At 38.8% G+C, this 16,981-nt stretch overlaps 1 protein-coding gene across 2 annotated transcripts in view; it reads left to right on the forward strand.

Moving 5' to 3' along the window:
• The first annotated feature begins 5,439 nt into the window (after positions 1-5,439).
• The window catches only part of FRY (FRY microtubule binding protein), a 213,542-nt gene continuing 202,000 nt past the window's right edge, over positions 5,440-16,981 (forward strand). Inside the window, exons 1-2 of one of the 2 annotated variants that reach the window (XM_058186780.1) lie at positions 5,440-5,573; positions 9,567-9,653. The gene's annotated coding sequence lies outside the window, so the exon portion shown is untranslated. The remainder of the gene's footprint in view (positions 5,574-9,566; positions 9,654-16,981) is intronic. The other variant, XM_058186781.1, reaches the window with a different exon arrangement.

The raw sequence follows: 16,981 nt of genomic DNA on the forward strand, positions 1-16,981 counted from the left end.
ATGAACAAGCACATGGCATTCTTCAATATTTCATAATGTTCTGAAAAGAAAGTCCCAGAAATCAATATTCTTAACAGCCTGTGTTTGTTTTTACCTTTTACATCCCTGAATGTTCCTGTGCCTTAATTAAATGATATTTTTAAACACAGATTTATATTTGCCATATAGTGCAAAGTCAAATATTCTCGCTTTTCCCACTCTTGCTGAACAATGTTTCAGTATAGGTCCAGTGGCATTAATAATTATTTATGCAGAACATTGGGCTATTAACCAATCCCTATAATCCTCCATCTTTTACCCTTTACGTGTGAGGCTTGCATAGGTCTAGCACAGGGATGTCAAACTGGAGGCCTGCAGGCCGGATGCACCACGCGCAAACCAGTAGTGGGTTCCACATACCTTCACTACCAGTTCAGAACTGGAGGTGCTCACGTGCGGTGCTTCTGTGCATGCGCAGAGCATCCATGATGACGTCCGGGTGGGTGGGTGGAGCTCCTGCCGCCACCACTACCGAACCAGTAGAAACTCACCACTGGCATAGACCACACCCATCCCAGCTCTACCGAAGGGGGAAAACATTGCGAAACGTCATGTGAAGACAACAAACCCGTGGTCTAGCAGATCTAAGCTGAAAAAAAAAAGATAATTCAAGGATAGCAGAAAAAGAATGCTACCCTCTGATGATCATGTGTTATTAGCTCTGTGTAACACATATAAAGGTCTACTAGAAAAGCTGCAGAAATCCTGCCAGATGTAGCACCAGCCTTGTCCTGATATCTTGGAAGGTTTTCTAAATATTTAGTGTATCATGTGGCAGACAAATTCAAAATAGGAATTATTCTTCCATCTGTAGTTTTAAGAAGAAAACCTTATTCTTCAACTTAAGACTCTTTTAAGTTGCTTTCATTTCCATTTGCTTAATGGAATAGTCCAGGCTGGACAATGTGTTTGAATTCATATGCTTACCCTGAAACCAGTGGTGGGATTCAGCCAGTTTGTTAAATTTCTGAGCAGTTTGGCAAACTGGTTGTTGGAAGAAATCATTAGGGCAGAGAACTGGTTGTTAAATTACTTGAATCCCACCCCTGCCTGAAACCCTCCAGTTTTACCAAGTCATTCCTCTTCCCCAGCATCCGTTCTAATACTATGTTTACAATAATACTACACTTATTAAATGTAAAACAATTCTTCTCTGGGTTCTATAATCTTAATATCGTCAGAGGCTGATAAGCATGCAATTATTTAATAACATTTATCACCTTATAATGTACTAATATTTCTAAATTTAAATTTCGTGTTAAGAAATAAAGAAATGAAAGTCTGTCCAACCTGTGAGATGACATACCTGATAGTACTGTTTTTGTCATTTTTTGTTGTTGTTAAAAACATTGTATAAACATCCTTTCTTTCAACTTGATTAGCAATGTATTTTTTCCTGATGTTCTTGTTATAAATGTAGGTTACAGTTGCCTTGGATTGCACCTTATATTGCATCTTGTATTTTAAATAAAATAAAAGAAAGCATGCAGAACGTATGTGCCAAAATTTTCTTCGCTTCCTTTTACCAGCATGCCAAATAGGTTTTTGTATGGCCTCTAGGTAACAAAGACATGTGTTGGGGAGGGTGGGGGGACATGCACAAACTTTCTCTCCAAGGAATACACAGAGTTGGTGCATAGATGTTGTCTCTTTATATCAGGGGTAATCAACCTTTTTATACTTACTGCCCACTTTTGTATCTCTGTTAGTAGTAAAATTTTCTAACTGCCCACCGGTTCCACAGTAGTGTGCCATGTATTGTCATCTGCGCATGCCTCTCGCGCATCATGGATTGGGTTTTGTGGGGGTGGCCCTGGTTACCAGCTCTGCTTGTCTGTTACAGCTGGGTGATGTGGGGGGAGATGCGCAAGCTATTCTGGGACAAGGCTCTTTTGTTTGCGGTCACACTATAGCGCTATTTAGTTTCACTTACATAACATGAACTAACCTTATGCACAGGCGATACAAATAGTATATTTTCAGAAATTTAAATTGTCACAGGGAATTTTATAAAAACCTAATGAAAATGTTTTTAAATAACGCTATGATTTTTTTTAAAAAAATCAATTAAATTAAAAAAAGGAAAGTGCTTCAGTATCGGACAAAACCCTTACTGCCCACCATGAAAACAGGAACGCCCACTAGTGGGCGATAGGGACCCAGGTTGACTACCACTGCTTTACATGCTTCTGGGGGTTTCTGCCTTTCTCACATGTTGCATCTGTATCTGTGTATATGCATACTTAGGAAGCACAGGGCAGAATGCATACAATATATGCTGCTGTGCAGAGGTGGGTTTTAGCAGGTTCTGACCAATTCTGAAGAACCAGTAGCGGAAATTTTGAGTAGTTCGGAGAACCGGTAGTAAAAATTCTGACTGGCCCCGCCCCCATCTATTCTCTGCTTCCCGAGTCCCAGCTGATTGGGAGGAAATGGGGATTTTGCAGTAACCTTCCCCTAGATTGGGGAGGGAATGGAGATTTTATAGTATCCTTCCCCTGCCATGCCCACCAAGCCACACCTACAGAACCGGTAGTAAAAAAATGTGAAACCCACCACTGCTGCTTTGGGACATGTGACCAGGAGAAAGAGGGAGGGAGAGAGAGGGAGAAGGGGGAGGGAGAGGGAGGAGAGAGAAGGGGGATTAGCAGATCATCAGTATTGCAAACTGCTGCTAAATTCCTTTTCCAGAAGGATATGTTGGCAGATTTGGAGATTTTCTACACAGCTCCTGGCCTGGCCGAACCCCATTTTTTAAAAAATCAATTAAATTAAAAAAAGGAAAGTGCTTCAAAACCCTTACCGCCCACCATGAAAGCAGGAACGCCCACTAGTGGGCGATAGGGACCCAGGTTGACTACCACTGCTTTACATGCTTCTGGGGGTTTCTGCCTTTCTCACATGTTGCATCTGTATCTGTGTATATGCATACTTAGGAAGCACAGGGCAGAATGCATACAATATATGCTGCTGTGCAGAGGTGGGTTTTAGCAGGTTCTGACCAATTCTGAAGAACCAGTAGCGGAAATTTTGAGTAGTTCGGAGAACCGGTAGTAAAAATTCTGACTGGCCCCGCCCCCATCTATTCTCTGCTTCCCGAGTCCCAGCTGATTGGGAGGAAATGGGGATTTTGCAGTAACCTTCCCCTAGATTGGGGAGGGAATGGAGATTTTATAGTATCCTTCCCCTGCCATGCCCACCAAGCCACACCTACAGAACCGGTAGTAAAAAAATGTGAAACCCACCACTGCTGCTTTGGGACATGTGACCAGGAGAAAGAGGGAGGGAGAGAGAGGGAGAAGGGGGAGGGAGAGGGAGGAGAGAGAAGGGGGATTAGCAGATCATCAGTATTGCAAACTGCTGCTAAATTCCTTTTCCAGAAGGATATGTTGGCAGATTTGGAGATTTTCTACACAGCTCCTGGCCTGGCCGAACCCCATTTTTTTTAAAGCCCTGATCTATCTTTTTTTGGTTTCTTTCCACACAGCAAACTTGGTCTTGTTCTGTTCAGTTTCTGGAGTGGTACATGCTGAGGGACACAGGCAAATCTTGAGTCCTTTGACATTATTTATTTCCACTGTTCTGTCGGGTTGGAAAAAATGAAAATGCCCAAATAGGAGCATGTGGTTGGTAAATGCACTCTGACAGCTTAGTTTCAAGTGGGAAAAATGCAAACACAATTGAAAGAGCACACTTCCCTATTTGCCACTTCCTTCAGGTTGTTAGGCAACCATTTAACTGACTGTTATAGGCCATGAAGTAGATGCAACATGAGCTTTTATGGTGGGTAGTAAAGTTCCTCCCTGCAGGAAGTTCTGTCCTTTTTCGCTTTGTAGCACCCTCTATTCTGTATACCTTGAAATCCATAGAACTTTATAGCCTGGCTGAGCTCAGGTAGCACTGAGAGCAAACAGAGCAAAAAGAAATTGGAAATAAACAAAATACAGCACATCCCAGTAACAACAGTGCTGGTCATACTGTCAACTTTTACATTCTTCTTTATATTCAGAACCAAAAAGAAGGGATTTTGATGCCTTCCCCTGAGACTTTTGTCCTTCTCCCACAGACTTTCTTTTATGCTACCAAGAATAAAGAGGTTAAAGTTTAAAGATTCAGGAATCCCAATATAATCATTTGAAAATCAACCAGAGAATAAATAACCTATGGTGGCAGTTTTAAAATCTGAATGGTCTAGCCTCAAATTCAGGATAGAATAGAATAGAATAGAATAGAATTTATTGGCCAAGTGTGATTGGACACACAAGGAATTTGTTTTGGTGCATAAGCTCTCAATATACATAAAAGAAAAAAATACCTTCATCAAGGTACAACATTTACAACACAAATGATGGTCATAGGGTACAATTTAACCCTTAATGATAGCAACAAAAAGTTACAGTCATACAGTCATAAATGGAAAGAGATTGGTGATGGAAACGATGAGAAGATTAATAGTAGTGTAGATTTAGTAAATAGTTTGACAGTGTTGAGGGAATTATTTCTTTAGCGAGTGATGGCCTGAGGGAAAAAACTGTTCTTGTGTCTAGTTGTTCTGTTGTGCAGTGCTCTATAGTGTTATATAGCGTACGGATAGGATAGGATAGGATAGGATCTATAGATGTACGGATAGCAAGCGCTGAGAAGTGCCCGATGTTTCATTGGTCCTCTTTAATTTACTTTCTGACATAATCTGGAGAGATAAATTGGGCAGATTAATTTATCCTCTTCACGGGATTATGGGATTTGGTGCAAGGGATTAGAATGCTACCACCGACACTTCAAAGACAGAGTGAAATAAGAAATATAAGAACTGGTCCTGTTCTCAACCTCCCCCCACCTCCCCTCCCCCTGGGCATTGTCGAATCGCGTTTTCGCCGACAAGCCGGTCGTCGGAGCGGGAGCTGCTGCTTACATCCCGGCACAGGGCGCCACGTGCAGCGATGGCGCAAGTGCAATAAACCGCGTTCTCTCGGAGGAATGGCACAGCCTCCTTTGTTCTTTCGTTTCAACTTTGAAGCGGTCGGTCGGTCGGGCAAGCAAACAGGCGGGCAAAAGAAGTGGAAGACAAAAGAGGCAGAGCAAAGGGGCACGCGCGTGCGGACGGACGCCACCGAAAACCGGGGTTATCTCGGGCCGAGCAAAGACGCGCCCGCTTTCCTCCCTCCACCCCAGCTTCCCGCGCCCGCCCGCTCGCCTTCCCGCGCCCTCATTTACGAAAGGGGCAGAAGGACCCAGGTGAGGGGAGGGAGTCGGTCGGTGCCCAGCTCTGTGTTATGATGGGCGGATCCTGTCCACGCGACGTCAGGAGGGTGGGGAACGGGCGCCAACTTGACAGGAGGGAGGGAAGGAAGGAAGACGAGCCGGCTGTTGCCTTCTCTTCCTTCTCCTCCTCCATCACCATCCCCACCGCCGCCAACAGCTCCGGCAGCCACGGGGTGTGGGTGAGTGGAAGGAAGCGGCCGGGCAAAGATTCGCCCGCTCTTGGCGGCGTCCACACGACGAAACTCCACTCGAGTGCGCGGCTCTTTCCAAGGGTGAGGGAAAATTGGGGTGGGGGTGGGGGGTGAGAGCCGCGCCTAGGAAGCGGAGACCGAGGTTGGTGGGAGGCTGTCGGCGGTCCTCCGCTTCTCCCTTCCTCCGGCTGGCAGCCGGGCCTCCTTGGGGGGGAAGGAAGTTCCCCGATGCCCACCCGGAATGGGGCAGGGGAGCCCGTGTGGGCATCGAGCAGGTGCCCTCCGTTTTTTTCCTTGCCCTCCGCTCCGGTGCGGAGTTTAAAAGGCGCCGCTCTCCTCTTGGACTTGGCTTTTCAGGAGCACCACCTGTCGTGCCTCTTATTCCGTGATAAGCCTGCGCTTCTTCTCTGCTCCCAACTCCTCGATGGGTGACTTGCCCCACGTGTCTCCTGCTTTCCCCTTTTTTGCCTTTGCTTTTTCTGCCCCAACCCAGAATAACAAAAGCCCGCCTCTCTTTTTTCCCCCCCAGTCAGGTGTGCTTCTTTCCTTTCCGCTTTTTAAATTATTATTTTGGGGAAGGGGGGGGTGCTTTTAACAATCGTTATTTACTTACAGCATTCTCCCGTCAAGGTGGTTTGTTTGTTTCTTCGGTATTTAAAGGAGGACCGATTGGATGTTTGTGGGTGACCAGTGCTGCCCTCTCTTGGTTCGAAGCAAAGCCTGAGAAAAGGCTGCCATATGTGTGCCAGTAAACTTATTTTGGGACCTACTTTATTTACTTATGTGCCTTTATAAATAGTTTAATCTATATTTAAAGAGTGAGAAGGAAGTGACTTCACCAGCCATTTCTAATAATATTTTAATGCATTTTTCTAAATAGGGTAATCTTAAAAGTATTCTGTCTAGACTGGAACAGACTGATTTTGGTCATATTTGGAAGCAAGTGATGCTGAACGTTGCAAAGCATTTATAGCCAGTACAAAAATAAATGCATATAAAGTGTGAAGTTGATATCACTTGGGTCAGGGTCTGCATTTGTTAATTATCCCAAATTATTGTGTTGGCTGGCTTTTAAAAAGTATTAGATTTATAATATTGCAGACTTTGGCGAACTTAACATCTATAGTGCTGTAGCCCTATGTTTCAATTAATTTTTTACTCAGTAACTCAGTGTAGCTATTAAGATGATAAAAGGAGTAATTGATTACACTTAACATCAATAGTTCTTACCATTTCATGAATGAATAATGTTATTCCTTGATTCCATTAAAAGCAATAAGTTGTTGCACAAAAGTGCCTTTAAAATTGTAATAGCTTTCACTTGTTTAACATTTATTATTGTGTGTAAAAAAATCAAATGCATTTTATTATACATCCTTATATATAATCAGACTGAAAATTTGTTTATATGTATTCACTTCAGAACAAATATCTTTGTCATAAGCAATATTTCATCAGTACTCTGTGCAATTGTGTTGAAGAATTAGAATTCATCTTTTGAATTTGCTGAGTTTTTGCATAATTTTCCACTGAGTGTTTTCAAAATTTTATGTGTGACGTGGTATACATAAAAGAAGTCAGAAGGAACAAATAACAACACTGTTCATACATGTTTCTTTTACCTCATAAAAAAATCATCCAGCAAATTTACCAGTGTGAAGTAATTCCCCCCAGTTCAGTTTAATTAATAAGATAAATAGATAAGATATAGTAGTACATGGTGTGGGAATGACCTTGAGAGACAGGGAGAAGAACTGCAACTAGGAAAACGGTCAGATAAGAGGTAATTTAGTATGCAGCAGGAATGTGGGTATAGCAAATATCTCAGAAGGGACTCTCCTAATTTCTTGGGCTGAATATATGACTGGGGAGAAAATGTAGAGATCAGACTTGCAAGATTCTGTTAAGGTAACCTTACAATAAAGTAGAATTAGTTCATCTGGGAGTGCTTTATGACAGGACTACCTCAGGGCTGACATCTTGGGTGTACCCTGCCCTATACAATTAACATGGATGTTGGTTCCTCTCAACACAATAATGTTATTACCAGATTGTAGAGCCAACTCATGTCTCACTTAAAAGGAACTTCCAAAGATTGTGTAGAACTAATTGATTGTTAGGTTCAATTACTAAATTTAGTTTATTAAACTAGTTATAAAATTATGGCTTTCTTATCGCTCCACAGCCAGAGACATTATCTTAAAATTGGGAAGATTTATAACAATAATGAATCTTCCCAAAGTGGCTATTTTGCCAGTCACTTCAAGAGTGCAACATAAAATTGTCAACATAAGCACAAAGAACCTAAACACCATTTGTCTAAAGACCATCAGAAAAACACTGGGTAAAAATGGGATTCTTAGGATAGTAGCAATGCAAAAGCCATGACTCACTAAGAATAATGGCCTTGTCTCAAAGTTGGTCAGGATGATTCTCCATATTTCTGGAAAAATGTTCTGTAACACGAGCCAAAAGTGAATCTTGTCAGACTTTACTAATATTGTTTCATATTATTTACTGATATTGTTCGGTATTAGTTATTCTGTTCCACAGTAACAACCTCATACTATCAAATATGAAAGTAAGAGTGCCTTAATTTGTTTTGTTGCCACGGCACCTGGATAATCTGCCCTCATTGGCTATAAACTGAAGCCCAAGTAGGTTACACAGCCATGATCACAAATATAACAACAAGAAACTGACAAAGAACAACTACAATAATTTGGAATGGTCAACTCAGGGTCTAAACCGAAATCCCATAGAAAGAATAGAATAGAATAGAATTCGTTATTGGCCAAGTGTGATGGGACACACAAGGAATTTGTCTTTCATGCATATACTGTTAGTGTACATAAAAAGACAAGATACTTTCATCAAGAATCATAAGGTACAACACTTAATGATAGTCATAGAGTACAAATAAGCAATCAAATCATACTAGGAAACAATTAATATAAATTGTAAGGATACAAGCAACAAAGTTACAGTCATGCAGTCATAAGTGGGAGGAGATGGGTGATAGGAACGATAAAACGATTAATAGTAATAGTAATGCAGACTTTTTGAGGGACGCGGTAGCTCAGGGGCTAGGACGTTGAGCTTGTCGATCGAAAGGTCGGCAGCTCAGCAGTTCGAATCCCTAGCTCTGCCGTGTAACGGGGTGAGCTCCCATTACTTGTCCCAGCTTCTACCAACCTAGCAGTTTCGAAAGCATGTAAAAATGCAAGTAGAAAAAATAGGGACCACCTTGGTGGGAAGGTAATAGTGTTCTGTGCGCCTTTGGCGTTGAGTCATGCCGGCCACATGACCACGGAGATGTCTTCAGACAGTGCTGGCTCTTTGGCGTTGAAACGGAGATGAACACTGCCCCCTAGAGTCGGCAACGACTAGCACGTATGTGCAAGGGGAACCTTTACCTTTAATGCAGACTTAGTGAATAGTTTGATAGTGTTGAGGTAATTATTTGTTTGGCAGACAAATATGGTGTTCAGGGAAAAAACTGTTCTTGTGTCTAGTTGTCTTGGTGTGCAATGCTCTATAGCATCATTTTGAGGGTAGGAGTTGAAACAATTTATGTCCAGGATGCGAGATTATAGCAAGATCTAAAATGAATGTTTTTTAAAAAAACACACTGAAAAAGTGTCGGATGTTACAATTAAAGCACTTTGTCAGGCAGGAATGGACCATAATTCTTATTCAGCAAGGTTGACAATTGATTACCAATACCATTGGTTATAGTTATTGCAGCTAAAAATTATAGAATCGGCTACTGAATCCAAGAGAATGATTAGTGTTTCATATTGGCACATGGCATGTTGAGTGATGAAACTAATGAAATAAGCACAAAACGTTGATGTTATTTATGCACTTATTCTCCTTTATATATCAGAAAGATTCACACAAATATTTACTCATGGGAAAAATATGCAAAAATTTAGAAAATCATCAAGTTGGAGTGTACCTTTAAAAAAAAGTAAATTTAGTTCTTTTTCAATTTAACTTTTGTTTTTGTTAAGCCATAGAGAATAATTGTTTAGCAAAATTATATTTCTTTTGTTATCTTTTTTGTTGCAGATAAATATGGGTACTTAAGAAGACTGTAAAATAATATTTTAATACAAAGAATAAGGCAGGTGTCTGGTTTTTGATTCCAGCTACACTGTAAGTATAATTGCATTATTACTATGTATTGTATTAACTATATTTAAGATACTTGAAATTATTGATTTAAGGGAGCTTATACTTAACAGATGAAAAATGTCATCATTAGTGCCTTGAGCATTTCATTTGTGGAAGATGACGATGTAGTGGCATTTGTAGCATATGATAATGTAGTGGCATTTGTGGCATATGACCAGGGGTGAAATGCTTCCAGTGCGGGCCGGTTCAGCTGAGCCGGTAGCGATGATGGCTGGTGGTTCGGAGAACCGGTAGCGATGGCAGCTCGAGGCTCCACCAACCTGCCCAGTCGTCATTAAAACCAGGAAGTAACCTATGTTTTACCCTCTGTGCATGCGTAGAAGGGTTTGCGCATGCGCAGAGGGTCGGTACGTGTACATGACGCAGTACATGCATTTCCAAACCGGTAGGGAAGGTAAGTAGATTTCACCCCTGCATATGACAATGTAATATGACAACTTTGTAGTTCTGTTGGATAGGAAAGAGCCAATATAAGAGGTGAAAAAACTGGGTAATAGTTAAAATTTGTGTATTAGTTTTAAGCTGCTTATGTCATCTTGTGAGTAATCACAACATTTGAATGCATGTATTACTACAAAGTAATTTATATTTATTTGCTCTTATCTTGCAGATAGAATGGATAAAATAGCTTGTTTATGGTTACTAAGTAATATAGTGCAAATGTGAGCTTTGATAAATACCTGTATTACTCTGTAGCAGAAAACTACAATTACCTCAATCAGCTGCATTTCTCCTTGATATCTAATCTTTAAAACATGCTCCTGGAATTGAGGTGGGGATTATACAAATTAAAATGAAAAAGGAAGTACCACATTTAAAGCTAAATAGAAAAAATTATTGTTGTCTTATGCTATTAGAAGATGAAAAAAGAATAAGAATTATAAATTAATCTGATGATAATCTATTCTTGTATGTTTTATTTGAGAATTTTAAATGCTACTTCTAATGACATTACACCATACTGAATCAATGACAATTCTGCATAGCATTACTGATTACTTTCTTTTGTGGATTGTCATAGTTATTATGTTAATCAGGCATGGTCATAACTCTGAATGGTTGTATATATGTCAGTTGCACTAATGGCATCTTGTAATGTTTTTATTAAATAAATAATGGATGAAATGTCTGATCCAAGAATGACATCATTTTTCATTGCATGCAATTTGAAAGCCTTGGATGATATCCACAACGATATCCTTTTGCTGATAGAATGATATTTTCTCTAGTGAAGGCTTTTACCAGAAGAAAAGAGAGCTTTACATCCAGGGATGCCTTGAAATTTGCTCCAGAAGGTTAAGAACTTCTTTGAATTATGGCAAAGAATGAACTGAAGGAGGACAAGTTGGAAAGGGAATTGCCAAAAACTACTTGCATCCAAGTTGATAGAAGTTTCACTAAATCAAATATCTTTCCCTTGACTTCTTAGCTTCAACCTCTTTGCAGCCTGGAAAATTCTGGGAATTTAAGAATCAGTGATTAAGAATCACAGCTCAGAAAACTGCCGAGATTAAGAAACAATGACTATAATACAGTGGTGGGTTTCAAATTTTTTTACTACCAGTTCTGTGGGTGTGGCTTGGTGGGCGTGGCATGGCTTGGTGGGCGTGGCTTGGTGGGCGTGGCAGGGGAAGGATACTGCAAAATCCCCATTTCCTCCCAATCAGCTGGGACTTGGGAGGCAGAGAATAAAAGGGGGCGGGGCCAGTCAGAATTTTTCCTACCGGTTCTCCAAACTACTCAAAATTTCCGGTACCGGGTTTCCAGAACTGGTCAGAACCTGCTGAAACCCACCTTTGCTATAATATAGATAATAATAACAAGTTCTATATAAATGCTACAACCATGTAGATATCATTGTTTTTATTTTCAGATTCATTTCAGGCAAAAGTTACATGTCTGGTTACTGGACAGAAACTGATGAAAGATTTCTTCTTTCTTGTTAAAGCAATACATACAGAATAATCTATTTTGTACTATAATACTCATTCCAAGAACATGATTAAAATTAAAAATATGTAGAAAAATGAAATAAACGCAATAATAAAAAAATATTTTAAACAGTATAAAAATAAAGTTAAAAATTAACAATACAAAATACTTTTTAAATTAAAAGGCCAGTGAAAGATAGCAGGCATAGAGTTAAGAGAACTCCTCTCAGGAAATAAAATCCACAGACAGGTTGGCACCATAGGGAAGCCCATAGCTCCTCTCTTCTCTTCTTCCCTTCCATTTATAAAATTTATGGAATAAAACAAACACATCATCTGAGCTATTATGAGATGAATGTTATAGTTACATAGAAATAAAACTAAAAAATGAGACAGAGTATTGCATAATTGCTTGAATCTGTTTGGATATGAAGAACTTTGGTGATTGTTCATTACCAAATGATGAGCCAATATTGTAAGCTATTTAATGTAAACCTGCAATTAACTTCCCCATATGTTAAAGATTTATTTAGGAAGTCTAGGTGCTAATTCTTTTGCAAAAAGAAAAAATGTATTTTGATTGTGATTTAAAATGTTAAATTGTTGTGATTTTAAGTGACAGTCTAATGGATATTTGGTGTTAAATTGTGATTTTAAGTGCAATCTAACAAATATTTATTGATACCAATTTGTAAATCAAGAACCAATTAACTAAGTATAATTCATATATTATTACTTATGCTTTTAATTAGCCTTTTATATACCTTTCAAAAATATATTTAAATAGTTTTAAACAAAAACTTTTGCTTTAAGTATATAGCAATGATATAAGTGACAAAGAAATAAGCACAGAAAACAGCATGCATTATTAACACTTTTTAAAATTTTCAAAGAACATCAAACAGGTTTTGAGGTCTCATAATCAATTTCTGTTTATACTCAAAACAATGTACAACACCCTAAGAGACATTTATATAATGTAGTAAACATTTCAAGATAATTTATGAACAAATGCATGATGTAATCAAGTACACAATATGCAACATTCATTGAAATATCAAGACATACAATTAAAACATTCAATTGCTAATAATAAACAATACATTAATTATTCATTTTAATCCACAAGAAGGTAATGCAAGTAACATCAAAAAACATTATGTTTTAGATTATATCTTTTTTGCTGCTAGTTGCAGCAAAACTAGAAAACTAGATTCTTAATCTGCCCTCTGTCTATCTCTAATGACAAGAACAGCTTTTCTTGTCAGATCAAATAGAAATAAAGTGATAAGAGGGAAGGACCAGGTTTCATTAGATTTATACTAGGTAAGATTATTTTGACATTGTTATGTGACATACTAAAGCTACTGAACTCATCCCCATGTATATCTTTTCTTTCAGAACAGAGCTTAGATAGTAACCCATAACATTTTCTTAATTGCAGTGGATAAAGATAATGCTGTTTGACAGACCGTACATATTCTTTTATACTTCTCTTTCTGCCTTGATTTTTGGGTGAATCTTGGAACTAGAATGAGATCCCCATCTTCAAAACTGTATTTTAGTGGCAATGAATTTTCTGTATTTTTTTTGTAAAAGATTATCTTCTGAAACTAACACTTTTGGAAGCACTGTATTTGTTTGTCTCTCATGTAGTTAATTTCATTGTTGGAAAGAGAATGTAAGATAATAGAAAAATGCTCTAGAAAAATTAGTGGAAACCATTATTATTATAGACCTAGCAGAAATTGAATGAGAGAGAAAAAATTGAGGATTGTTCAATTCCTTTAAAAACAGCAATTGAGTATGCCGAGTATATAAAAAGACGAATTCTGGTCTAAGTAAAAAAACAATGCTACTAGTGCTGTTTTGCATTTATTGTGCAATCATATTGGCATTCTGTATTATTTTGGTTATTGCATCTCAAAAAAGAACTGAAATGCATAGTGAAAAACCCAAAGTTATTCATTAGGGATTTGGAGCAACTTACTTTCATAAGATTTGCATGTTTAAATCATTGAAATATTTAGTATCATTTTAACACTTTTGTGCATTTGTTTTAATGATTTTCTCTTGATCTTTTCTGTATTAGTGTTCTTTTATGATACATAACATAACATAATAACAGAGTTGGAAGGGACCTTGGAGGTCTTCTAGTCCAACCCCCTGCCAAGGCAGGAAACCCTACACCATTTCAGACAAATGGCTATCCAACATTTTCTTAAAAATTTCCAGTGTTGGAGCATTCATAACTTCTGCAGGCAAGTTGTTCCACTTATTGATTGTTCTAACTGTCAGGAAATTTCTCCTTAGTTCTAAGTTGCTTCTCTCCTTGATTAGTTTCCATCCATTGCTTCTTGTTCTACCCTCAGGTGCTTTGGAGAATAGTTTGACTCCTTCTTCTTTGTGGCAGCCCTGAGATATTGGAACACTGCTGTCATGTCTCCCCTAGTCCTTCTTTTCATTAAACTAGACATACCCAGTTCCTGCAACCGTTCTTCATATGTTTTAGCCTCCAGTCCCCTAATCATCATTGTTGCTCTTCTCTGCACTCTTTCTAGAGTCTCAACATCTTTTTTACATCGTGGCGACCAAAACTGGATGCAGTATTCCAAGTGTGGCCTTACCAAGGCATTATAAAGTGGTATTAACACTTCACGTGATCTTGATTCTATCCCTCTATTTATGCAGCCCAGAACTGTGTTGGCTTTTTTGGCAGCTGCTGCATACTGCTGGCTCATATCTAATTGGTTGTCCACTAGGACTCCAAGATCCCTCTCACAGTTACTACTATTGAGCAAGGTGCCACATATACGGTACCTGTGTATTTTGGGTTTTTTGCCTAAATGTAGAACCTTACTTTTTTCACTGTTGAATTTCATTTTGTTAGTTAGCACCCAATGTTTAAGTCTGTCAAGATCCTTCTGTATCTTGAGCCTATCTTCTGGAGTGTTGGCTATTCCTGCCAGCTTGGTATCATCTGCAAATTTGATGAGTTCCCCATCTATCCCCTTGTCCAAGTCATTGATGAAGATGTTGAAGAGTATTGGGCCTAAAACAGAGCCTTGGGGTACTCCACTGCATACTTCCCTCCATCTGGATGTAGTTCCATTGAAGACTACATGTTGAGTGCGGTTGGTCAGCCAGTTAAGAATCCATCTGGTGGTGGTGCTGTCTAACCCATATTTTTCTACTTTATCTAGTAGTAGGTTATGGTCTACTTTATCAAATGCTTTGCTGAAGTCCAAGTAAATTATATCGACAGCATTCCTCTGGTCCACTAATTTTATCACTTTGTCAAAGAATGCAATGAGATTAGTCTGGCATGATCTGTTTTTGACAAACCCATGTTGGCTTTTGGTTATTACTTTGTTTGCTTCTAGGTGTACAATGATTCGTTGCTTGATTATCTTTTCCAGAATCTTCCCTGGTATTGAAGTCAGGCTGATAGGTCTGTAGTTTCCTGGATCTGTCTTTTTTTCCTTTTTTGAAGATGGGAACTACATCAGCTCTTTTCCAGTCCTCTGGCAGTTCCCCTGTGCTCCAGGATCTTTGAAAGATATAATTCAGTGGTTCTGAGATCTCACTGCCAGTTCCTTCAGAACCTTGGGGTGTAATCCATCCGGTCCTGGTGATTTGAACTCGTCTAGGGTAGACAGGTGTTCACTTACCATTTTTTTTCCTATTTTAACTTGTGTTCCTAATCTGTTTTTTGTGGTGCTGTTTTTGATAGGTTGGATTGTTTTTTCCTTTTGTATAAAGACAGATTCAAAAAATGAGTTAGGTAGATCTGCTTTCTCCCTGTTGCTTGTCACCTTCTTGCCACTTTCTCCCAGCAATGGGCCAATTGTTTCCTTGACTTTTTTCTTGTTTTTAACGTTTGAAGAAGCTTTTTTTGTTATTTTTTACTTTTGTCGCTAGCCTTTGTTCGTTGTGAGCCTTAGCTTTCCTCACTTCATCTTTACAGGCTCGGGCTATTTGCTGATATTCTGCCTTAGTTATTTGCCCCTCTTTCCACTTTTTATACTTGTCCTTTTTGTCTTTCAATTTGTCAGATAGTTCTTTATGCATCCATGCTGGTTTCTTTTGAGATTTATTATTTTTCTTCTTCATTGGTATTGTGCTAGACTGGGCTTTTATAATCTCACTTTTCAAAATTTCCCAAGCTTCTTGAGTTGTTTTCCCCTTGAGGATTCTCATCCATGGAATCCTTCTCAAGCTCTCTCTAAGTTTATTGAAATTAGCTCTCTTAAAGTCCAAGACTCTAGTTTGACTTTGTTCTACTACTTGTGTTTGCATAATGTTGAATTCCAGTATTGCATGATCACTTGCCCCCCAAGGTTCCTGTAGCTTCGACACCTTCTATCATTTCATCTCTGTTAGTGAGAATTAAGTCCAATATGGCTGATCCCCTTGTTCCCTTCTCCACTTTTTGGGAAATGAAGTTGTCTGCTAGGTTTGTTAGGAACCGGTTGGATCTTCCACTTGGTGCAGAGTTTGTCTCCCAGTTAATGTCAGGGTAGTTAAAATCCCCCATTACTACTGTGATGTGCTTCCTACATACCTTAGTTAGCTGACTACCAAAAAGTTCATCTACTTCCTCTGTTTGGTTAAGTGGTCTATAGTATAGACATATGGCAATATCATTTCCCCCCCCTTAATATTGACCCAAATGCATTCAAGATAATTGTCATCATTGTTGTGCTCTATTTCTGTAGAGATGTAGTTATTTTTTATATATAGTGCAACTCCACCTCCTCTTTTATTTGGTCTATTTCTTTTAAATAATTTATATCCTTCTAGCTGTATGTTCAATTTGTGGGTTTCATCTCACCAAATTTCTGTAATGGCAACAATATCATATCTGCTCTCATTTACTTGAATTTCTAATTCACCCTGTTTATTCCTCATCCTCTGTGCATTGGTGTATAGACCAGCCAACATGAGTTGCCTAAATTGTACGTAGAATATAGATGGCATACAAAGAAAAATTAATTATGAATTCCAAGAAAAAAGGTTATGCTTGGATCTTTTTAGCTTAGAAAAAGAGGAAATAATAAGATAAACCCCAAATGGCTGTAATTTACCAGTAGAGCACATAGTTTACACATAGGTCTCTGATTAAATTCCTGGCAAGTCAAATCATGGAAGTGTTGCCAAGTAGTGTTGACAACATGCCAGAACAGATGGATCAGTAATTTGGCTTACTGTGTGATTTTGAAATTGACATTGAGGTCTGTACTTCTTGGACATTTTCTCATACCAATAAATCTTTTGTGAAACAAATCTCAAAACCATTTCCACCTCATCTCATCCCATCTTCGGGATTAGAATTAAGGAAAAATAATTTAATCACAG

The sequence above is a fragment of the Ahaetulla prasina genome, chromosome 5, assembly GCF_028640845.1.
Source record: "Ahaetulla prasina isolate Xishuangbanna chromosome 5, ASM2864084v1, whole genome shotgun sequence".
Lineage (NCBI taxonomy): Eukaryota > Metazoa > Chordata > Lepidosauria > Squamata > Colubridae > Ahaetulla > Ahaetulla prasina.